Genomic DNA, 25,918 nt, shown 5'->3' on the forward strand with positions numbered 1-25,918 from the left:
TAATTCTTCAAATATTTATGAAAATTGTCTATACATATACTGAGCATCTTTGTGATTGAAAAAAGAGATAGGCACACAGGCAGATTTTTTCTACTTTCTAATTATTTTTCCAATTAGCATATATTTATTTATTTCCTCTCTTCCTGCTTCCCTCTCTTTACCCCTATTAAAAAAGTAAATTTTTCCAGTTACGCTGAAAAGCTATTTGGAACTAAGCCCTCAAAGTGACTAAACTGTGCATATCCTTTGACTTAGTGATGCTGTTACTAGGCCTATACCCAGAAAAAATTAAAGACAAAACAAAAGTACCATATGAATGTGTCTACTATGAAGATCTGGTTGTATATGAGACCTTTATTTTTGTCACTGACCAGCTTGGGCTAAACAGCAGTGGGATCTCTGGATTAGAGGGCATGAATGTTTTAGCCACTTTATTTACATAGCTGTAAACTGGTTTCCTGGATGCATTAGTCTTCCTGGCTTTCCACAATTCCCTTCCTCCACAGTGAATCCCTCTTTGTCAATTTGGTGAGTGTTGGGTGAAACCTCAGAGCTGACATTTCTCTTATTGTGAGTGATTGATTTGAAGCATCTTTCTGGAGGACTGAAAACAGTGTGCAAGTCTTCTTTGGAGATTCGCTTGATAATATTCTCTGACCATTTAGCTCCTGCAGAATGCTTTTGGTCAAATAGAGATGAATATGCATGAATATACTGTATATGGATTTTGTTAGTTTTTTCTTTTATTACTTTTTTTCTTTTTCTAAAAATGGAATGGTTCTCTAGGGAGAGGACAGGAAGGAAAATTTAGGTTGTATAAAAAGAGAAGGCATCAATCCTCTTATATTTTAAAAAGAAATGCACAAGTTGATTTTCAAACCACTTAATATAAAAAGTTGTTCCCTTATTTGATTTGCATTAATTTTATTTATTCAAATGAGCTCTTCAATTTCACATAATAGAAGCATCTCTTTGAATTTTTAAAATTCTCTCTCTTCCCTAGCTGGTTGAGAATTTATCTTTTGGTCACAGCTAAGAAAGACTTTGACAGTATCATGGAGAGGCAATATGCACAGTCAGAGCTAGGAAGGGCCAGTCTAGTCTTGTCACTGAGTTGTGCTGGCTGCGTGACATGTCAGGTCTCTTCAGTCTTCAGTGTTGTTGGCATCTCTCTAAGACTAGGAGCTGAAGGGAGGAATGGAAGGAAGCTCACAAGCCATGACCATTATCATGTCATCTTAAGAAAAGAGAGCTGGATGCTCCATCCCCAGTTAGTTCAACAGAAGTTTTTCATTTCTTATGTCCTGGCTGTCCCACTCAGGCTGATGTCCCAAGGAGTTATTGACAGCACAGTCTTTGTAGACTTGTAGAATGTTGGGTCCAGTTTTAGTGACAATACTTTAGTAATAAATTGGAAAAGATGCAAAGGGTTTTGATGAGAGTGGAAAAAGACTACAGAGGCAGAACAAATTAAGGAAATGCAGATCATTTAGGCAAGAAAAGAACATGAGAAATTGCAAACTCATTAGAGTCTTCATGTACATCAATTTTTTTCAAGAGGAAGCAGTGATACAAATAGTTGTTCCTTTTCTCTTAAGAGAAATTTTAAAAAAGGAAATCAGCTTAATTAAATAACATCAGGGGTTCTGTCAGAAATAGATTGAGGAGGGCTTCTTAATAGTGAGGAGTCAGTGAGACCATCTTCTGGATAAGATAACAGACAAGCTTGAGGCCTGAATGGTGTTGGCCTTCAAGGAACTCTTCTATGGCCAGCCCTCCAGTCTTGTTAAGGAGTTCTTCCCCCAAATACTTCCCTGACCTGGGTTCCACTGCCAAGGATTTGGGTCCAGGAGACAAGCTCAGAACAGTCTGAAAAGTTTCAGCTTCCATAAGGTCACATCTCATCTTTTAACCCTTACCAGAAGGGACCTTAATCTAGGCCAATCTGATGTCTTAGAAGCTAAGGTCCAAGCTCACTTGGGAAGTCACCTTTTGACTCCAAGCCAAGTCAGTGAGCAATTATTAGGTACCTGTTGTATGCTAGACCCTGGGCTAAGCACTGGGAATAGATGAAGCCAAGCAGACAAGTCCCTGACTTGCAATCTGATGGGAGGGGAGACAACATGTTAATGGTGGCCAAACAAATGAAGGACCAGAGAAAATGGAGAGAACTGGTAAAGGCTTCTGGCTGGTCAGTTTTAGCTGAGACTCCAAGGAAGCCAGAAAAGTAAGGAGGAAATGAGGAAGGAAAATGCTCCAGGTACAGGGCAGATTCAGAGAGAATGCCTGGGGTTTAGAGATGGAGGATCTTGTGCAAGGAACAGCCAGGAGGTCAGTGGTTCATGGAATATGTGGAGAGAAGTAAGGTGTAGAAAGTCTGAAAAGGTCAGAAGGGAACAGATGATGGACAACTTTAAAAATCAAACAACTTAATATTTGATCTTGGAGGTGACAGTTTAGTGAATAGAAGTCATGGAAAAACCCAAACTTTAGGAAAAACACTCTAGTGGCTAATGGAGGATGGACTGGGGTGGGGAGAAAGACCACTCCCCCCCTCCCCTGTACCAGGGTGGCGGCAGTAGAGGAGAGAAGGGGGTTCACCTGAGAGATTACCAAGGTAAAATCAATAAGACTTGGCCACAACTTGGATATTATGGGAGAGGCTAAAAGAGAGGGAGGAGGGAAAAGTGACTCCTAGATCATGAGGCTAAGTGACTTGGGGAATGATGATACCATGGGCAGGACATAAGTAGGTAAGGATAAGGGGAAACTCTGTGGAAAGATGAGTTCAGTTTAGAGATAAATTTAAAATATCTATGAGACTCCAATACAAGATGTCCACTAGACATTTAAAGATATAAGACTGAAAGCCAGGAGAGAGAGGTTAGGGCTCGACAAATGGATCTAAGAATCATTCACACATGGGGATTGATAAGATAACCAGCAGATAAGAGAACAAAAACCAGCATCCTAACTACTCCATAATATTGTCCCTCATAGGAAGAATGAGAGGAAAGGAATGGGAGAAGGGGGATGGGGGAAGGGAAAAGGAGTAGGTGATAGAAGAGAGGGAAGATGGTGGGAAAGGAGTCAGATACAACATACTCTTGAGGAGGGACAGGGTGAAAGGAGAAAGAGAATAGAATAAATGGGCCTGGGAGGAATAGAATGGAGGGTAATACAGTTAACAACAGTAACTGTGGGAAAAAATACTGAAGCAACTTCTCTGATGACCTTACAAGAAAGAAGGGAACCCATCTGTAAGAGAGAGCTTAAGGTATCTCAACACAGACTGGAGAATACTTCCCCCCCACTTCATTTCTCTTGAGTTTTCTCTTTCTTTTGGGGGAGGGGAGTTTATGTTTACTTTCACAATCAGATTATTGTAATAATATAAAAATAAATAAATGCATCATTAAAAAAATACTATCCTGGGGCGGCTAGGTGGCATAAGTGGATAAAGCACCGGCCCTGGAGTCAGGAGTACCTGGGTTCAAATCTGGTCTCAGACACTTAATAATTACCCAGCTGTGTGGCCTTGGGCAAGCCACTTAACCCCATTTGCCTTGCAAAAAAAAACCTAAAAAAAAAAATACCGTCCCTCATAAAACTCTGGATTGTCCAGGAATAAACTTGAGTCAAAACTGTTCAGACTATGACTATACCAACTGCTCTATCACCAACTTGACTTAATCAAGTCCCTCCCTCCCAACTGAACCCCAGTCACAATCCGCTGATTAGCATTCTCTTTTAACTTGACCTTTTGTCACCCATTTTCTGAGATCTCAATATCCTAGGAAGGCTAAAGGGTCCTAGGATTTCTGGTTGATCTTGGGGGGCAGAAGTAGGAATAATGGATGAAAACAACGAACAGACCAATTTAAAATTGATTTGTTAAAAAAAAAAACCCTTTTCCCCATGGAATAGACTACCTTGAGAGACTGTCACAGAGGAAGAGAAACTAGGTGTACAGTGAGTAGAGTTCTGGGCTTAGAGACACAAAAATCTGAGTTCAAATCCAGGTTCAGATTCTTACCAGGAAAATCAGTGAATCTCTATTTACTTCATTTTCCCCTTCTGTAAAATGGGGATAAGAAAGCCCCTACCTCCAATTTGTTGTTAGGAGGATCAAGTGAGATAAGAATTGTGAAGTATTTAGCTCAGTGTCTGACCAGTGATATGAATGGTGAATATTAGCTATGATGATCATTAGTGGGTTTCCCCTCCTGGAGAGTGGTGTTCAAGCAGAGGCCAAAAGACTGACCACCAAGCAAAAATGATAGAATTTTTCTGTGGGTCCAAGTTAAGTCAGAAGCTTCTGGGGACTCCTTTGGGTTGAGAACAGGGGATGCTCGGGTTCTTAATGGCTCCCCCATAATGGGGTGGGAAAGAACAAAAGTCTAGGACTTCCCAGCTTTTCCAGGCTCCTGGGCAAGGGCTGAGCCCTGAAGGTACCAGCCCCCAGACTATATTGTTCTACAGAAAAAGTCAGTTTTCCCTGTGTTTTGGGGGGGGACTTTGCCTCCTGTAGCATCCCTGCAAGAGGTAGGTTAAACATTTCTAATGAAATCCTAGGATGCTATTGACTGAGGCCATTAACACTAGATGGCAATAGAGGACCACACACCGGAGTCCAGGCCCTGGGGAAGGGGACATCCAGAGAATGACCTCATACAAAGAACCCACTTGGAGAATCACACCCAGACATCCCCCCCCCCCACCATGGGGCCGATACTGCACCTCCTCTTGTGTCAGAGTCCACATCCAAACTGGAATTTGCTTATGAATCATCAGCATCTTGAGCTCGACCTACCAGCCTCCAGCTGTAGGGCATAGATGGACACTAGACAAATCCCCAGCAGCCCCAGAAGATCTTTAGGTCCTGACATTGATCCATTTTTCTTCAATCCCACACCTTTCCTGGAAGTGAAAACCTTGGCTCTTAGCTGTCCTCATTGCGTCTCACTATCCATTTCCACTTACCAAATCCCTCTCCTATCACCTTCTCCACCTTGTCCAAATGATGAAGCAGACAGAATTTTTCTCAATACATACACAGATCCCTTCCATCCCACACTGGTCTCGTTGTCCCCAGTATCACTCTTTCCCAAGCCTCTTAGACCATTCTCTATCCCTGTCATAGGTTCTATGTCCTTGATCTAGAAGAGACCTCAGAAAGCATCTAGTCCAACTCACCTGTCTTACAGATGAGGAAACGGTCTCAGGAAGGTTATGTCAGTGAATCTGAGTCAGTCAACAGACATTTATTAGGACTTACTAATTAACTTGCCCCAATGCTCCATAGGCAGAAGAAGGTATCAGAAGTGGGATTTGAATCCTCTTTTCATGTTGTTTCTCTTCTATCATACTGCCTGGGGCTGGATTCTAGTTCAGACAGAATCTTACATCATCTGTGACCTTGAATGAGGCCCTAACCCCTTCAGAGCCTCAAGTTCCCCATCTATAAAATGCTATAACGGAATAGAGACTTATGACTTCATTGAGCTGCAAAGAAAACATATAGAAAAACCCAACAGCCTTGAGAACATAAATAATGACTATTCCTCCAACCATGGTCCCCCCATTTAATGTCTTACTGGTGGAGTCAGTACTAAGCTCTTGAGGATGGCCAGTGGAGAAGAAACTCCAGTCAGCCTACACCAACATGGCAACTCTGGGGGCAGACCCATCAGTGAGCTGAATGGTTGCCACCCAAGGACCAGTCTACCTCAGCTGGAAGACTTAAAAACAAATTGCTGACAAGGCAACTTGTTGGTTGATCTCTAGCAATTCCTAAAGACCCTCTGAATTTGTAGAGGTTTCTCTCCCTTAGAGGCCAAGATCTCCCATGACTTACTGAGCCCATCCTATAAGCCTGGGTCTGGAAACAAGAGACCCCCTTGTGAAGGGGGAATGGATGTTGCCCCCTCTCCCAAGGCAAAAGTTCCTTCAAGTCAGACACAGATGAGACAGACTCCTGGAGTCTCAGAGCATGAAAGGGTCCTCCTGTCCACCCTGGACCTGGCCAAACATGCTGCTGTCGACATCCGTACTAGGTGGTCATGGAATCTGCTCTCTTGGCTGAAGGAATCTAGATAGGAATGGACTTGGCAGAAGTCTTTATCTTGCTATTCTTTTATATTTAATGTGCTGTGGACTATTACACAGGTAAAGTGAATGCTGATAGTGATCATTTGATTAATCTTATTATCTTAGCACCCAGGGGTTTTCCATCAAAGCTGACAAACTGATTTGACTCAACTCAACAAGAACTTTGAAGGCCCCACTAAGCCCTCAGACACTATGCTGAACAGGGGCAAGGATAAAGACAGGACACTCTAGGACCAGTTCCTGCTAAGGTACTAGGGACTGCCAGCACATAGTAATATTGATATTGGAGACGGAAGACCTGGACTAGAACCCTTAAGCAAGTGGATGGATCTTTCTGGAACCCAGCTTCTTCTGCCATAAGATGAGTCCTGCCTGCTTTACCTGCATCCTTTTAAAACTGGTATCAAGAGAGTCAGTGAATCACCCAGGATCACATGAGTAGTAAATGTCAAAACTGAGTTTTGAACCCATTCTACTCTCATCCTTCCTCTGGCCAAGCTACTCTAGCTCATGTTAGAACTGGGACTCTGCCAAGATCTCTTGCCTCTAAAGGGTCTCAACATGGTGCCTGGAAAACAGTAGGTGATTAACAAATGCTTGTTTCTTCCCTCCATTCAACTCTGTGGCTTTTTCGCCATTTCAGCCCACATGTAACTAAGAAGCTAAAATCTACTTTGGCTAACTGCCAACCTTTGAGGTTCTCTCCTTGTGCCTCTTGTTTCCTGGGAGGGGGTTGTCCTATCACAGCTAACGTTTTCCTTTGGTTCTCTCACCCCTCTAGACTACAGTTTATCAGAGAGAGCAGAGACAAGTCCAGGGATGAGGAAGAATAAGGGACTCTCAAGACATTCTCTCTCTCTCTCTCTCTTTCTCTCTCTCTCTCTCTCTCTCTCTCTCTCTCTCTCTCTCTCTCTCTCTCTTCATCTGTTTGTCTTTATCTCTGACTATCCTTCTACCTTTATTACAAATGCATTTAATAGAAAAGCACTAATCTGGAAGTCAAGAGATATACTCCCATTGCGCTCCCCCACTGCCCAGCAGTAGGTCTTTCGGCTGAGTCACTTGGACCTCCCAAATTCCTCTTTAGGGAAAGAGGATGCTCCTTACCCTTCAATGCAAATGAACAACTACTTATCCTTGAGTTGAGTTACCCTGTAGTGTTGACTCATGTATGTGGGTTGCTGAAAAGTCCCATTTTCCAGATTTCTCTTACCATTATCTTTGACCAAAAGTGTGGTCTCTAAAGAAATCCTGGAAAAATGGGAATGTGTCACCTTCAAGTAGAGGACAGGATGATTTGTACTTAGGAGAATCAGTAGGAGAAGACAGCAGAGTCAGAAAGGGAGTCCTAAGCAGCATGGGGGGGGTGGTAGTGGGTTCCAAGTGGCCAGCTTCAGAGGATGGCTTCACTGTGAGCTTCTGCAGAACCTCTGCCTCAGTGTCCATCCATGTCCCCAGAAAAGGGTGCCTCTCTTCTGAGCCTCACCAAATTCCCTTAGTAGGTGCTCTTTCCCTGGGTCAGCACAGGAATCCTAGTTATCAAGGAGTTAAGCTCCTCCAACCAGCAGGCCCACAAGGCACAGTGTTTTTTAGAGCACATTAACAGGTTTGAAAGTTCTCAGGTTTACACCATCATCACTAGTGTGATAATTCTCAATTGTGCAAAGAGACGTTCCCTCCCTAACCCTGGCTATGATTCATTTATAGCCTCAGAGGGACAATTAAGCAGTTTCCAAATCTCATGTCCTGCTCCCCTCTTTGACTTCCAGAACAAGTTCCCACTGTGGAGTAGAGTCCTGGGTGACCAGCTTGTTCAACCCGCCTACCTCATGAAGAACTTGCTCCACCAACCCGGCCCACTAAGATCTGGTCCAGAATCTGCCTGATGGTCTCCAAGGAAGGAGGTGCTATAGCTTGCCAAGGCAGGCCCTTCCATACTGGGATTTTTCTACTTTAGGGGAAGCTCTTCCTTTGATTCCTAGGGATTCCTCACTCTTGTTCTTGGAACCATAGAGCAAGGCTAATCCCACTTTTACAAGAGAGGTCTTCCAATATCCAAAGTGCTCCCACCAAATCCATCTTCTCTAAGCTAATACTTTCAACCAGCCCTGATGTGGCATGAGCTCAAGACACCTTGGTTGACTCTTCTAGATACCCTCTGACCTGGCAATGCCCTCTATCAAATGTGGAAGTCAGAACTGGACAGTGTCTGCCATGGGATCAGGGCAATGGACAAGTGGACAATCACTCCCTTATTCCTGGATGCTAGACCTCTCCTAATGCAGCCTGGGAGGGTGGCAGTCTTGTGGACTCTTAGAATGAGTTCCTGGAGAGGAGGGGTGCTTTTATTCTTCACGCTGACATAGTGGCTCAGCAGTTCACCTAGGACAGCAGAGTTAATGAATGTGGATTGATTGACGATCAAATTAGTGGTTCCTAGATTACAGTCACTAAAACTATCTTTTTTCAGATAAATTTTCTATCTCCTGCCAATCTTGTATTTTTGAGGTTGATTTCCTGAAACCATTTGAAAAACTTGACACTGCCCCATGTTCAATTTCATCTTATTAATGTTTTGAGGCTGTCATGTTTTTTTTTTGAATTCAGAATTGGTCATCCCATGTGATGGTGAGCTCTTCTCCATTTATTTCATCTGAAATTTTTATGTTCATGTCATCTATGCCTTAATTTAAGTCATTCATTAGATTTTTTATTTTGAACTTCTTCAACTTTGAACTCACCAATACATATGTCAGAAGACAGATCTCTATGGGCTATCTCAATGGGTTTGCAAATGATTTTACGACTTGGGTTCAAATTCTGATTGGTTATTTCAGTTATCCTACTTATAGAAGTGTACCAACATTTCCATTGGCAAGAAAAATATGCCAACTGCAGAAAACAGCTTCCCCACCAATTTCCAAGGGAAATAAATATTTTCTACCCTCTCCACACATAATAAAGTGATTAGGGTTGGAATCATGAGCTGGCTGCTTACACACCTTAATGATCTGCCTCCTGCCATGGGACAGATAGCCATCATTTTAATGGAAAGGGCAGGGCCAGCAGAAGTGGACTGGTCAAGTCCATAATATCTCAGTGTGATATCTTGATGGGACAGACATATTGCTATTGAAGGCTACATCAGTCCTTTTCTTAGGCAGCCCAAGGATCTCACAAAAACTCTCCTGGTAATTCTCCTACTTGACAGGGGCACTAATTTGTTAGGTGGGTCTGCTCGAGTAATGGTTCCCCTCTATACGAAGCTAAGAAGATCAACAGAAACACATCCTGTAAGGAATTTCCTTTCCCAGAAGACTTGTCTGGACTTCCTGCAGCCTTTTTTCTTTTACTTTTTTCCATCACAGTTCCTTCTTAGTAGACAAGCTCAACTAATCCTCACTCCCAGTTCTCCCAGAGTTTGGGGTCAGGTCATCCTCTTTCCTTGTTGTCGAGACTTCTGATGGCCATAGTTACAAATGGGCAGATAACCAAGAGAAGAAACAAACAAAGGTTTAGATCAATACTGAGACACAGAAAATAACTCTAAAACAGTCCTGGATGAAACTAAGCTTTCTCTCAGCCACTTATTGTCAATTCCTATGTACTGAGACAACCCAGCCCCGAGGAAGAAGACCACAGAACTATGCCAGCCCTTAAATTCACATGAATGAATAACAACTCACATATGAATTTGTTTCCCTGAGTTTTAGATAAACCTTGGTGGTGGGACTGTGACTAATACAAGCACAAATTCACTTAAAAGCATCCCCAAATCCACAGCAATTGTTTTTAATGTTATCATGTATTTTCTGAGCTACAAAATGCTAAAAGGTCAATTTTTATTATGGAGAAGAGGTTGAAAATGATTTTATATTTTCTAAAGGACACTACAGAATCAAAGAATCTAAGAGTTATGAGACCTTAGTCATCTTCTTGTCTAGCCCATACATGAAAGGAATCAGCATGAAAACATATATGGAAATGGCATTCTACACTGCTTGGAGACCTTCAGGAAAAGGAATCCATAACCTTTCTCTACTAGAGAAGGACAGGAATCACCATCATTGAATACTGATGCCCAAGTTACTTCTGGGGCACCAAACTCAATGGAACAAGTGTCTGCAAAGCAGGCAACCCAATCTCAGTCAAATGCTGCCAAGTGCTATCCTCAGTGATGGATTACAGTCCCCCTGGGGCCACATCCCTGAGTCATAAGACTCTTCCATCTCATTAAGTGGCTTACATTTCCCTTGCCACTTTCGGTGCCTTTCTACTAGATGGTACCAATCCTCCCAATTCCATCTGTTGAAATTCTCCTCCTTCTTGAGGGTACAGCTGTGACCTCCTTCACAGGTATTTTCCTGATCTCTCCTCCACATAGTGGATGGAAACTATCTTTTCTTCTGGGGCATCTTCTAATATGTGAACCTCTCTGACTGCAAAGACAAAATGTCTGATATGATGGGTCTTTGGGGTCATCTCTCCTCTTGAAGCTTCTTGAGGACAGGGACCTAGCTTTCTAATTGGTCTCCAGACTTCAAATCTCTTTCCATTCCAATCTCTTGTTCCTCTTGTTGCTAAAGAGTTTTCCTTAAGTCCACATTTGACCATGTGATTCTCCTCCACAAACTCCAGGAGTCTTCCATTGTCTTTAAGATGAAATATTTAAAAATACTCTCCTCTGCTTTTAAACATCCTTCACAACCTGCTCCCCACCTATTTGTTCTGACTCATTATCTTTACCCCCCCCCCCTTTCCTATACTCTACAATCAGGCCAAACTGCCCTATTTTTTATTTCTCCCATGAGATTCCATCTCCTACCACCATGCCTGGAATGCACTCTCTCTCCTAGCAACCCTCATTCCCTTCAAGCATCAGTTGCTTTGCAAGTTTTTAAATCTAACTGCTAGAGTCTTTTCACCCAAACTACCCTATACTTATTTTGCTTTCATAATCTATGTATTTGTGGGAGGGAGAGGGAGAGAGAAAGGATAAAGGGAAAATAAAATGATAGGGGGGAAAGAAAAGGGAAAGCCAAGAGGGCAAGAACAGGAGAGGGGAGGAGAAAGATTCTGTGAAGACTTACAGACATAAATCTCCTCTCCCTCATTGGAAGGTTAGTTCTGCATTCCCAGGGCCTAGTACCACACTGCCCACTCAGAAGCACTTAATAAATGTTTGTCTGTTAATTGATTAGCCCTCTTCTTCCCAGAGTTCAAAGAAAGAAGTAGGAAATGGGGAAGAAACGTTAGTAGACATCATAGCCATTCGGATTCATTTTCTTCTCCTCCTCCTCTCCCACCTCCAGATAGAACCAACCCCATGTGTGAACAGAGGTATATAAGAGGTTATTACCTCAACTTGACTTCTGTAGGAGATGAGCGGCCAGACTTAAACATATCCTATGAATTCTCTGCCTCTGTCTGTATTTTTTTGCCTCTTAATCTGTGTCTTTTTCTCCTCTCTTTCTTCCTTTTCCCACTCCTTTCTCTTTCTTTTTTTCCTCTCTCTTTATCCCTCTCTTATCCTTCTCCCTCACTAATAGGCTGGAGCTTGGGATGAAATGGGCACAGAGCTTCCAAGGATCCTATGAGTCAAAGCTCTATTCCTTGGAGATGATCCTTCCTGGCAGCCCCTTTGTCTTGTTCCCCCCAGTCATAGTCTTTACAGGAAGGGCCCGAGTGCTAAGTAGTGCTCAGCATCTTTCGCTTATTAGCTGGGGATCCTTTCCTGGAGACAAGCCAGGTAGCAAATATACAGTAAAAGCTATTTAAGGTATAGTATTCTGTGGGAAGCAGAGCCTAAGATAAGGCTGATTTACCTCCTTGATCTTGGTTCTTGTCCTTGGATCTTGGCTGATCAGAACGATATGAGCTCAGAATGCTCTACCAGAGGTAGGGAATTCAGGTCTTTTGGACTCCAAGCCTAGTGCCTTATCTTCTAAATGGCCATCATGACTGATCCCTAGGAATAACCAAATTCTTTGAATTTCACCAACTTTCTTTGAAAGAATCCAGGTCACTTCCAACTAGGCTGACTATTCCTTTTTAGGAAGGTCTAGCATCAACTGATATAGCACATTTTTATTCTGTTAAGCAAAAAAAAATAGAGAGTAAGATGAAAACTTGTATTTCAAAGAAAAATTATAATATTTTCTTGTCATTATTTCTATTTAAAATGTATTTTCATATATAGGAGAAATTTTAGTAAAATTACAAAAATAAAAATGCATCCACTAATGTGCCAGGCTTTCTAATATTAGTTCATATGCCTCCCAAGTCTCATCTTTCTCTTGAATTTGTTGCCATCTTCTTGCTAGACACCTCTCCCTGGAAATCTTGCAGACTCCTCAAATTAAATATTCTCAAAGCAGAATTAATCATTTCCCTCAAACTCATCCTTTGGCCCAACTCCCCTATGTATGTGCCCTTATCAATGTAGGTTTTAGTCAGAACTGAATTATTAAAACTAAATGATCATGTTCATGGTGCTAGCATAAAGGTGACTTCAGACTCACCCGAGTGTAGCCTGCATATGGTTAGGTGATGTCAGTCAGTAAGCCTATATAAAGCTCCCATTATGTGCCAGGCAATTTGTAGGTCAGACCCACAAAGACAAATACAAATTGTATTTAATATGAGCAGGTAATATAATAGTGTTAGATGGTATACTTTCCTTGAAAAAGCCCTATAGTCCACTATCAGTGGAGGCTGTTCATTCTTGCTTCCCAGAAAAGGATCCTGGGAGACATATTGGATATTTCTGAAGTTCTTTCCAAGGCTGATTTTGTGATTTTGGATTGTGGTGTTACCAGGTCATATCCTTAACCTTCCAAACAGCAGGCAGTGTGTCACCAGTGGATATTGTTTTAAAATAGATGCTAGAAGAAGTCTGAAATCCTAAGGCCTTTACAGGGAATAATAACATCAATCTGGACACTGAGGTTGCCTCCCTCTCCCCAAGCTGACCTGAAGCAGGCATCTCACTTCAATGCTGAAGTCTATTAAGGGAAATCGAATTGCATATGTGCTTGATGGTTGGATTTGAGAACAAACATGGTCTAGAGGCAGCTGATGGCACAATGGAGAGAGCACTGGGCTTGGAATCAGGCAGATATCTTCCTGAGTTCAAATTTAGTCTCAGACATTAGCTGTGTGTCCCCAGGCAAGTCACTTAACCCTGGTTGCCTTAGCTTCCTCCTCTGTAGAAGGCAAATGCGAATGACTTCCAGTATCTTTGCCAAGAAAACTCCAGAGAGGGTCACCATTGCACATGACTAAAATGACCAACACTGTGGCCTGTTTCTATCAAATGAAATATTAGCACACAGTCAGCACTTAATAAATATTCGTTCTCTCCCTTTCTAATAAATAAGAATAAGAAACCCACTTATAGAATCAAGGAAGTGAAGACTATTAGAGGAGTCCAGAAGAGAAAACTGAAGTCCGGAGTTGGAAACAACTTATTCAACATCACAAAAACAGTGGGGGGAGGACTAAGATTAGAAATGAGAACTTCTCTTTGGCCAATTTTCCTCCTACTTCCACATCTTTTTTTTTTTCTACTTCCACATCTACATGATTCTTGTCACAAGTGTCTTCCTTTCCATTTTAGTCCTATTGTCTAACAACAATGCTACACTATTAAATGGTTACTTACTTTTTGATTCTTAAAAGATCTATTGATTTTTTCAAAGGCTCCAGCTTTTCTCCCTTTCCTGAGACAGCTGTCCTATCTATCTCAAAACTCTGACATTGGATCTGCTTGTGGGTCACCTTCCTGCTCAAATGACAGATTTTCAGTCTTTCATGTAGTCTGAGCAAACCATGGTAGCCCTTTGGAAATTGGAACAAAGGGGGAGAGGGATGTCAAGTTTAATGTTCTCCCTGAAAGGTTAGTAGGTGAATAATAGAATAGCACGGGGTGGCAAAGGGCACCAGGGATCAGCCACACACAGCCCTGCTTCCCAGAAAAGGGTCACTGGAGATGTGCCTGGACAAAGGAGGCAAAGAGAGGCTATTTTGAGTGAGCTATCCAGCTGCAGTCATTCAAGCCATCTTGCCCCTTTGCCCCTAGGGCAGCAAAGACATCTAGTGGTTTTTTTTTCTTCTGAGCACAAAGAATACTAGGATCTATAAAAGAAAGGAATTCATTTCTGGTATTTCACCACCCACTAACAACTAGCATTCACTGGATCCTTCTATGAATGGACATCTTCTGTTAGTATACATGAAACAGAAAAAGAGAATGGGGAGTGAATGGAGAGTGGGGTGGTGGAGGAGGCCCAACAGAGTCTGCTTCTGCTACTGTTTAAGGTCTGAGAACAGAAATAAACTATGTAGAGTGTAGGATGCCACCTTTCTTGAAAGCTCCAGTAAGAAGGAAAGGTTGGGTAAGAGAAGCACTAATAGCCTCTGTCAATTTGCTCTTGAGCTGTCTGCTGGGCTGGATCAATTCTCTCAGTCCCAAGTGAGTCTGCTCCAAGAGCCGCCTCAGCCTAATGGATGCATCTCCCTCCCTTCCCTACAGACAGCTATCTTTCAGGCTAATTTCCTTTAAGTGAAATTAAGGTAGAGCTGCTGACCATCAGCGTGTATGAGCAGAGAACTACTAGGAGCCACATTTCTTTTAGATGGAGGTCTGAGGAGAAGGGAGCTGAGCAGGCATGATTAGCCAGGGCAGTGGATCCCATCCAGCCTCATGATGCCATTGGTCCTCTTCAAGAATGAAGGACAAGCAACAACAACAGAGAAGCCAAAGCAGAAACATGGAAGCTAGTCATCTGGACAGGGGAGCTTGAAGAAAAGGCCAGAGAACCAGAACTTGGCACTAACCATGGCCCTGAAATTGTCCATTAAGCCTCTCCCATGACTCTTGGACCTGACTGAAATGACTGAACAAATCACTCTAGATTCTCCTCTGGAAGAAGCAGGAAGGACCAACAATCCCTTGGTTTCCTGAGCTGAGGAAAGTCGGGGAAGTAGACTAGCATGCAAGTTGTGGAAGGACGAGGTCATTTCTCAGTGGCTGGCTGCCCCAGTGTCCACAAAGTAGGAGACGTGGAAAGTAAACACGATGGGAGAGTCTCATTTGGAGTTGTAGCCTGAGTGCAAGAAGGCTGCAGCATATCAAGAGTTGACATTTATATCTCATTTTAAGATCTGTAATTGCTTCAGAGACATTATCTCATCTGAGTCCCTGCATGGCAGGTCTTGGACCAAGGCTTTTTCATGTGTCTGTGGATGGGTATGTCCTGTACCCATTAGGCAGGCTGGGGAAGCCTCCGGATTTTTCTCAGAATAACATCTTTAAGTCCATAAACTAAAATACATAGGACCACAAAATAAGACTATCAAGATTGAAATCTGACTATAGAAACATTTTAAAAGAAAATCCTCAAAACTCAGGATAAGAACTTCTTATAAGCAGTAATGTCTCTGCTTGAGAGATGAGGAACAGCTTCACGTCCATTTTACAAATTTAGATAGAAAGCTGGGAAGGACTTCAAAGGTCATCTAGTCCAAGGGTAACCTTGTTGTCCTAGAATCTGTCCTAACAGACAATAAAGATGGAAAAACCTTAAGACAAGATGTCACATGTAGTCAGCAAATACAAATTGGTTTACACTGGGACTGAAATCATATTTGTTAAAAAGAAAAAGGAGAGCAAAGCAGCAGGAGTAGACAGACACATCCTTTCCAGTAGCAAGAGAGAACTGATTTGATTTTGGATCCAGAATAGGAAAGTGGGGGAGTGGAAAGCGTGAGAAACTTAAGGTAGGTGTAGGAACGAGCCCAGGAACAAAGCAAAGCATGACTAGAGCTGCTTCAGCTAGAGTGGACCACGTGATATATTTACCAGGCAAAATAGAGGAGGACACTAGGGTTCTAGAGATGAAAGGGTTAAGTCACTCAGGGACTAGTCTCTGATTCAGTTAGCAAGGGGGGTTGAAAGAGAAAATGGCAGAGAGTAAAGTGTCACTGAGGAACCATCCAACCCTCAATTCAGTGGGTTGATACAACTTGCTTTGGAGAATGAGATACTTTGAGGCCACATAAGAGAACAAATGGTGGACTTCTAACAAAGAAAATCAAAGTCTTCTGGCTCCTGTATGGACCATGAGAATGAGATGAGAGATCTCCCTCTGTCATCTCAATTCAAAGGCAGTAGCTTAGGGGGACATCTGATTAGAAATGTAGACATGGACAGAACTGTTTCACTCACCAAGACCAAGGAGAATGAAGTCAGAAGGTCCCCAAAGCTGGGGGACGGCAGCAGAAGCAATGTCCTAGCATATTCCTGGGCAAGAAGCACCCAAGTATTAGAATTACTCAACAGAAAAACACATGGGGAGGGGTACTAGTCAAAAAGTGAATGGGATGGAAACAAGATGGTGTCAGGTTCAGGAACAGAGGGTGGCACAGACCATGAAGACTGTGAGACTGTCTTCTTAGACCAAGCCTAACTCCCTTCCACCTGGATTTATGGGACTTCATGCAGAAATGACTATGTTAGCATAATGTTTGCCACATGGTAGATGCTTAAAAAATGCTTCTAAAGGAGTGGAGCTGAAGAGAAACTTCAGGTCAGTTCTCAAGTGTCCTATCAAGATCAAAGATATAGAGATAGAAGGGATCTTAGAGGCCTTCTAGGCTGGGTCCTTTGTTTTACAGAAGAGGAAACTTGATCCTGGGAAAAGTGATTGATCACATAGCGAATCACCATTGGAGGTAGGATTTATCTCTTTCCATTGGACCATGCCATTTCCCCAGGTTTCTCTATCCCCTTGACAGAACTAAGACTCTGTGGGCTGTATGAGGAGGATGCACCATATTTAGGCCATGCTAGTAGGGACTGGAAGTTCTAGGGAGCAGCACAAATGCAATCATACTGGCTCAAGTATGCCTGGTTTTGCTGAAACCCATTAGTGGGTCAATAGTGAGACCAGATAGGATTGGTGAAGGGGGTGGGCTGAGGTGGGCAAAGGGCGCCAGATATTTCAGTTTTTGCTGTCTCTACATGTACAAAGTGCTCTTAGTGAATTCTCTGCTTTTAGATCTGTGCATTGGTGATGCTTTTAATGCTTTCACCATCAAAGACAGTAAAGCAATAATAACATTGGTTAAATGGACCTCCAAGCAAGAGAGAAAGGGGAAAAAATCTAACTCTGCTTGGGCCAGGTTCCCAGAAGATGGCCTCAATTCATGATGGATTCTGTTCCTTGGGGGGGAAAAATCTCCCTCCTTAGTATTCTAAAAAAACAGTGAAAGCTGGCAAAGTGGATGCCAATGTTTTTATAATGTATTTGCAGTCATGTGAGTTTGTCAAAGAAGAAAAGCAATTAAGTGCCATAATAAACAGACTGCTGACTTTGAGGTGAGGAAGATGTTCAAATCCTGTCTCAGACACTACTATGTGACTCTGGAAAGTCACTTAACCTCTTTCAGTCTCAGTTTTCATATCTGTAAAATAGGAATAAAAACAGCCCTGATGTTATTGAAGCTTTTCAACTCTTTGTGTACCCATTTGGGGTTTTCTTGGTAAAGACAGTGGAGCCATTTGTCATTTCTTTCTCCAGTTCATTTTGCAAATGAGGAAAGTGAGGCAAACCAGGATCACACAGTCAGTAAGAGACTTGAATTCATTAGATGAGTCTTTCTGATTCCAAGTCCAATGTTCTATGTACTCTGGTGACACCTAGCTGCCCTAATAATGGCACCCTCCTCTCAAAATTTGTGTGATCAATTGACAATGTTGGTAAAGTTCATAACTTGAAAGTGTTTTATAAATATGATCTATGACTGGAATCGTTATTCCTGGTTTACCAATGAATTATGTCCTTGGAGGCAATCCACCTGTAAACTCTCAAGTAACTGTTAACATATGCTGATAAAATAGACTCTTAGCATTCCAAAAGGGATTTTCTTCCCTAATTAGGAAATTGAATAAAAACAGAATTAGGCATGGAAATCTACCTGTGACTGGAAGGGGCAAGAACATAGGGTCATAAGCCTATTGAGCTTAGTCCTCTCCTCCTCCTTCTTCAGCTTCCTGAGAGTAGGAACTGTCTTGTTCTTTGTATTTGTACTTAGCACCTGGCATGCAGTGGGCATTAGTAAATGATCATTAATTGAATGGTTGTTGTCCTTCACCTTGAAGAGGACCAAAATGACATCACCATGTTAGAGTCAAGCTACAGTATATCTGACTGTGGCTGATCAGACCCATCCAAACTCAGAATGTTCTACCACAGGTGGGTACAGATAGCCCATGTGAGCATTTAGGGTAGATTCTCTAAATTTGTGCATCTCATATTTCTTTTGGGCTTCTGCAATTCTGCCTTCCTCATGGAGTACAACTCTCTCTCTGAGGATGGCATGCCATGATGGGCCAGGGTCTCCCATGCTGCACAATCAATTCTAAGGTTCTTAAGAGAGACCTTCATGTGTCTGAGTATTGTTTCTTCTGACCCTCTTGTGAGCACTTGCCCTGTGGAAGTTCTGCATAAAATAGTCTTTCTGGGAAAGCATACTTCTGACATTCTAACAAAATGACCAGCCCATTGTAGTTGGGCTCTATGTGGTAACATCTGAATGCTCAACAGTTTAGCTGAGAAAGGACCTTCAGGTCTGGGATCTTCTCCTACTGGGTGATCCTCAGAGCCTTCCTAAGACAATTTAAATGGAAGGATACCATTTCACAGGCATATAGCAATGAGGTTGGCACCTTCAGTCTGGTAGTCAATCTAATATCTCTTCTCTCCCACACTTCCTTTCGGAACCTCCCAAATACTGAGCTAGGTCTAGCAATGTGAGTGTCAACCTCATTATCAATGTATTCCTCCCAAACTCCTCCATTTGCTGTATCTGATGGTTCCATGTATGGATGATATGGTGCTCGCTGATATAGCCAGGGAGTTAGCACAGTGAATAGTGTAATGGGTCTGAAATCAGAAGACTCATCTTTGTGAGTTCAAATCCAGTCTCAGGTACTCATTATCTGTGTGACCCTGGGCAAGTCATTTAACCCTATTTGCCTCAGTTTCCTTTTCTGCAAAATGAACTGGAGAAGAAAATGGCAAAACAACTACTCTGGATTGAATTATTGACATAAAAGAGGATGCTGCAACCCCCCCCCCATAGAAATGACATACCAGTCACATGGCTGGTATGGAACAGCCTTATATTAAGAATGATCTACAAGAGAGGGACTGCACAAGGTTTTCATGGATATCCCATGATACAAGGAGATCCCAAAGAAAGCTCCAGAGTCCTGGCAAGATTATGAGGAATGATGAAAGAACTCAAGAAAGCATGGGGCAGATGAGATGATATGGAAAGGCTGACTTGTGGAGGGAGGAATAACCACCTCTTCTTTAGCACACAGGAGTGCACCAACTGTGAGGCAGGCAGAGAGGATTCCCTCCATTTTACAGTTTAGGAAACTGAGGGTTAAAAACTAAGAATGAATTCTCTAGAGTCATATAGTTAGTAAGAAGTAGAAGCAGAATCTGAATCCACATCTTCCTGACTCCAGGACTCTATCGTCTAACTAAGCCAAGCTTGGGTACCTATAACTGGATAGGGACATAAACATTTTAAAATTAAATTTTATTTTTTCAATTGACAAGAACTTATTTTCTCTCCTACAATCCTTCACCCACTGAGAAAAGAAAAAAGAAAATCCTCACAACAAATGTGGAATAGAATGCTGTATGTGACAGGGTAGGGATGGGGGATGGGGGGGGGGGAAGGATGACAATGAGAGTGAGCCCAGAGAAGTCCTGCCAGGGTCATCCATGAATCTGCGATTCAGATGTATAATTCAAAAACAAAGCACAGTCACCATAACAGGCATCAATGAATGGGAAAATAGAAATGGGTTGAGAGCAGGTCAGTGATGCCAAGATGAGGCAAACTCTAACTTCCCAAATAAGATGCATGTGTTAGAAGTCTGGAATCTCAGGGCTTTTCCTAGTCCCATTGGTGTTTGTCTGTTTATTGACTCTGGGGGGCCCTGTGACAGACAGTGAAGGAGGAAGGAGCTCCAAAGCAGCTCATCTACCTCAGCCATTTCTCCCAAATCAGCAGATATCTTAAAAATCACCAAGTTCTGCAATGTGTCTGGGAGTTCATAAATTCAAGGCATTATCTTACCCCTTAATGAGTGCAGGGGATTTCAGAAATCCCTGGAGTATGAGAGAGGCTTTGCACTAAAATACCTGCTTCCATTCTTCAGGCTCTTGAGTCCTGGGGTCCCAGGCCCAGGGAGAAGGTGCTAATTATTCACACAGCCCTTTTCTCCATCATCAGGAAGTCAAAGATTTAATTAACTTCAGGGGAGGTTAAAAGCAGTCCTTCTAGGTTGATCTCAGATGCATTTTAAGGGGTTGCAATAAGAAGGGAAAAGCTTTCAGGAATGGGGAGTGGCTAGGCCCTCTGCAAGGCTTGGAAAGACTGCCAAATGGAAGTGGGATTGATGCTTTGGTGGAAGAGCCCTCTATTTGGACCAAATGAGAGCACAAGGAAGAAGTTGCAAAGAGGTCAACATAAGCTCAGGGCAAATTTCCTAGCACTAGACCCGTCCCAAAGAGGAATGGTCACCTTCAAGGGCAGAAAGTTTATCCTCATTGGAGGATTTTGGAAAATGGATGGATGACTATTGCAAGCTTTGAATATTCCCTGTGTGCTTTTGTTCTGTGTTCTGAGGTTCTTGTGAGTCCTCTGCATTCTTTTTATTTTCTATGAGGTAAAATAAAAGGTGTCTCAAAGCCAATTTACATTTGTTACCTAGAGTGCTTTTATAGGACGTGAGGATCTTATTACCCACAATTGGGGAAAACTTGACATAAGTTAAGTCATGAGTGGACTTAGAAATTTTCCTTGACTAATTCCAGGTGGAAGCACTGAGCCCAAGATAGTAAATGACCCCTCATGCGCCTGCCCCACCCAACACTAAATTTAGCCCAGAGTCAGAAGCCTTAACAATAGAGCCACAGGTGGGACCTCACTCCATCAATTATCCCTTCTTAAGTCTCTTTGTTTTAAAAAGCCAGAAGTCTTTCTAAAACAAACAAAAGCCCTCAAATTCCTTCTCTCAACTCACCACCATCGGCCTTTCCACTTCTTTTCCCCAACTTGTTTCAAAACAGTAGTCTAACTTGGGACTTCACTTCCCCAATACAATCTCCTAAATAGCTTTGAAATCTGGTTTCCCAACATTACAAACCATTCTTTTGTTACAATGACATCTTAATCACTAAATGCAGTGGCCTTTTAATTATTGAAATCCTCCTGGCTACCATGAGAAAATCCCTATTGACTTTTAAGATGCTGTACTATCTCAGTTGTCCTCTGACCTCACTACGTTTGACCTTTCTCTTTCTCCATTAATGGCTCTCTACCCTTCCTTCATCATTTATGTCTGATCCCTCCAAATTCTATCTTCTCTCCTTTGGTGATCTTATTTACTCTCAGGACTTCAACCTCTACCCTCATCAAGAAGATATTTAAATTTTTAACTCGAATTCTACCCTTTCCTTTGAAGTTAGTCTCTCAGTTCTAATCACCTAAGTCTCACCAGCATCTCTGACTCAGAATGTTCACAAGAAAATTAATTCCCTCCTAACCTCCCTCTAATTGGATTTTCTTACTGGCATCTCTATTTCCATAATGGCAACAACATTCTCTTAGTCACTTAATTTCAAAATGGAGAATTATCCTTGACACGCCATTTTCTTCAATCCTCAGATCCATTGCCTGAGTCCTTTCAATCCTTCCTTTTCAACATTCCTGCTTCCTTTTCAAATGTCCTCCTGGGATGACTTCTCACCTCCACACTCTTTCCTGGGACCTATTTTGCACATCATTGACAGACTTTTTATCATAATATTGGACTTTATCTTTCTACACACTACTCTTTTTTCTTATTACTTTCTAAGTAAAATCCATGCATGGATATACAAGATTGGTCTAAATCTACCTAGTAATCTTATTTCTCTCTCTTTCTTTAACATAATACCTTATTTTGTATTGTTTTTACAAACTAGAAAACTCGAAGTTTCCCATATGCAACTTGTATTTTTCCCATCTCCATGTCTCTTCTCAGGCCTCTCCTTCTGTTGGAAAGTTCTTCATTCATCTCTGCCTTCCAATGTATTCATATCAAGATTGATTTACAAATCTTAATTGCTGGATGAGTAGTTTTTTATCATCATAATTATTCATCTAGTTTATTATGGACTCCCAATCTGTGATTATTTACTTGTCTTCACTAAAATACACTCTTCACCTTAGTATGTGCAGCCCCTAATAATATGATTGAGACTAATGTTCTAGGTTTATTCCACATTTTTCCTTCTACAAGGAGGAACTATTCACTGGGATTAGACTTTATGAGATTGTGGAGCACATATGACTACTTAGAATGAATGAGAGAAGGGAGAGTCTCCTAAACTAAGACCCTATAAGGGAAATCAATTTAGGAAGGATTAGAAAAGGAGGCAAAGAAGAAGGAGGGGAATAAAGGGGGAAAGATGAGGGAAGGAAATAAGGAAGAAAGGAAAGGGAAAAGGAAAGAAAATAGGAAAGAAAATAAGGATGTGAAGGCTCAAAATAAGCCAACACTGGGTAGAAAAAGGTGGTTTGGGGCAGATCTAATGGACAAAAAGGGCAACTTGGAAAGAGGAGGCATGCAGCCACTGCTTGGAGCAGACTGAAAGCAGAGGGAAGGCAGAGCTGGCTTGTTTTGTGTCCACCAGAATATGAAAGGACAGCCTAGACAAAACTGAGAGAGGGAGCTGCTGGCCCAGAGAGCTGGGAGATCACCCCTCAAACATGCCCAGCTCTGCTCTGTGAGCTCCATGGAGGTGCTGCTTCCTTCAGCATGGGAGATGATGAGGCTCCAGGTGACACTTGAGAGATGTCAGGGATACCTCACAGAGAAAGGGGAAATTGCCCCATTTTCCCTAAAGGGAATAAGGATCCTGCAAACTAGAGGCTTGTTAGTAAAGATGTGAATCTTCTCTTTATTGGTTGAAACATTCCTTTGGCACATGTCTTATGAGAAGATTTGGAGCCTTCCCCCCTCCTGTCCTCCTCCCAGGAGGTTCTCCAGTGAACCAATGTCCTTCCTAAACTGTGAGCCCCAGAACCAAACACTCAAAGTGGATAAACTAGCAGCTTGTAAGAGATATGTGAACATGTTAGCCATCCCCTGAGAGCTGGCCTCATCAGCTCTGCTCTTTCTCTGCTATCCCATGATGGCAAATAAAACAGCAATTTTGTGGGAGAAATGGTGTTTTCAAAATTATGTAGTTTCAAGATTGTGGAAAGGGCACGTTCTCAGATCAAAGTCTGCTCTGGAGATGAGCTGGCTAGTGCTGGAGGAAGCTGAACCAGGGCTGAAGTCATCCCTCATCTCTCACTAGGACAGATTTCACTATTAGAAGCCCATATATGTAAGGGCTTTTTCTGATGAAGAAGAAAAGACTCCCACTGTGAGAATTCCTTACACCCAAGTTGGTCACACGCCAGTCCTTTCCAGATGTTGCCTACTTGACCCTCTTTAGCTCTTTCAGAGTCCTCTCATTGGACTCCATCATTGGACTGCTCTCATCTAAAGTCTGTCCTAATCACTTATAGAGAGGGGACTGGAATGCAGATTTCTTGAGGAGAGCTGACATTTTGCTTTTGTCTCTTGTTTAATCCCTGGTGAGTGGCACATAGAATCAGTGGATAGAGGGATGGATTTGAAGTCAGGAAGATTTGGTTCAAATCCCATTGCTGCCATTTACTAAATCTATTAGCTTGAGCAAATCAGTCAACCACTCTGTGTTTCCTCCCTAGGAAAGTGGCGGTCATCTGCCTTTCAGACATACCTTCCCCATTCTAGAAATATAAGGAAGGTTAGAAAACCATAAAATAAAAGGAATCACCATCCTTTTCATCATTATCATTCAATATTTGTTAAATGTAGTTAAATGAGATTGAACTGCATTTTCTGGTATTTACAAAAATAAGAGAGAGGAACAAAGGTTACCCAATGCCTCCTCCAGAGGCTCAGCTTAGAATCCATTTCTTCAAAAGCTGTCTATATGAAGGAGTTACTGATTATGTAATGTACTCTCCCAAGACTTGGGCTCTTGTTTGTTCTGTTATTCATAATTCAAGGCTTTTGTATCAGTCAGGAAATAACAAAGTCTACAGTGGGACATGAACAAAGCAAAATGGGGATGAGAGGAAACCAGGGCAAACCCGCATCCATCTTGTCTTCCTCAAACTGAGCTTCCCCAGCCCTGAGCTTTCTGTGCTGAATGTAGTACACGCCTCCCATATTCCTGTTGAACAGACAAGTAAACAAGCGTAACTCTCTGTAGGAAAGAGAGGGAAGAGCCCAGAAAGATCCCCGGGTCTTGCAGAATTGCAGACATGCATCACTTTTGAGACAAGAAACTTTGTGGAGCACAAATTTACATCAGAAATGATGGAACACTGACTCCAAATCTGGAGGTCAGAGTTGGGAGCCTGCCTCCTCCTCCTCCTGCTTTTGCTTTCCTCTTTATCACCAGATGGAGCACAATTCCTACCACATACAAGTCTTGATGACTGCCATTTTTAGTGTGTTACTTAACATATCATTAAAGTGGAAAATGGTATCATAGTTTTGCCATCCTAATTATTACAGGTAGAAGGAGACCTGAAGAAGCCTTCCCCTGGTGATTCTCTTCCCTGAAACACCAGTCTTTTGGCTCAGGGGATATAGGGGGAGCCTGGGCTCTCAAAGGCCATGCAGGTAAGCTTAACAGGGATCCCCAAAGCTGGGGGAGGGTCTAGAATGGGCAGGCCTCATGTCTGATATCCATGGACTAAGCCAGCAAAGGCTGGCTCCAGGAGGGGGAATCTCTCCTAGAAACCCAGAGGCCTTATTTTAACTTGCACAGGTAGAACTCTATTCAAATAGCTAAGACAAACCAGGTACAGTATTTTATAGTTATCATCTGAAGCTTAAGGCATTAGCTTCTCTACCCCTTAACCCTCCAGGCTAGGAATTTTTCCAGTCAAAGCCCCTTCTGGGATACCTCGTACCTTTACCTATTTCAACATTCTAAGGAAATTTGGCTTGGCAGCATCTCCTGTGACTTTGACAGCCAAATCATGACAGCTCAGTTATCAGTTTGCAGTTGATTAGCAAATGGACTCCCACTCAGTCCTTCTAATGCCCAAGCTCCTCGAACTTTCTCCTCATTCAGTGACCCCCTCAAGATTGTGGGCCCTATCATGGACTCCTAGGATGGTACAGAAATGGGAAGAAGGGAGCTGAACTGCTACCATCATCTTGAATAGCAGAAGACTGTCTATGACCCCCCCCCATCTCTCCTCCAATAATTCTGGGGCTCAGTGTGTGGAGGACCTGAGCTAGCAAAGCTCTAAGTCTGGCCTGGTGAGGATACCTAGGGATGCCTGCCTGCACCAGGATTCTAACATAAGGCGAGGAGACCCAGCCCAAATATCACAAGCCAACTGGTATAGTCCAGCACCCTGTATCGCCCTGTCTCTTCCTCATGCACAGTTACCACCATGTCCATTGTCTCTCAGGAAATGAGACTCTCATGAAAAGTCATAGATAAATTTCACATATCATCCACCATCTATGTATCAGCCTTCCCCAAACTCCTGAGCATCTTAGGAGAAATACTAGTGCTTGCCCCACCCCCACCCCACCTTCTATCTCCAACCCCTCCTCCTGAATATAGGGGGGGCATGGACTGTTTCATTTTTTTCTTTGAGGTCCCAGAACCTAGTC

The 25,918-nt window shown here is 42.5% G+C and overlaps 1 protein-coding gene across 35 annotated transcripts in view; it reads right to left on the reverse strand.

Annotated features, from left to right (window-relative positions):
- Positions 1–25,918, reverse strand: part of PCBP3 (poly(rC) binding protein 3) — a 352,993-nt gene that overhangs the window by 175,332 nt on the left and 151,743 nt on the right. The window contains exon 1 of one of the 35 annotated variants that reach the window (XM_074189903.1): positions 11,471–25,811. The exons of the other annotated variants lie outside the window; for them this stretch is intronic. The gene's annotated coding sequence lies outside the window, so the exon portion shown is untranslated. Of the gene's footprint in view, positions 1–11,470; positions 25,812–25,918 lie in introns of those variants that run through there. 35 annotated transcript variants of the gene reach the window in all.

Source organism: Macrotis lagotis, chromosome 5 (genome assembly GCF_037893015.1).
Source record: "Macrotis lagotis isolate mMagLag1 chromosome 5, bilby.v1.9.chrom.fasta, whole genome shotgun sequence".
NCBI lineage: Eukaryota > Metazoa > Chordata > Mammalia > Peramelemorphia > Peramelidae > Macrotis > Macrotis lagotis.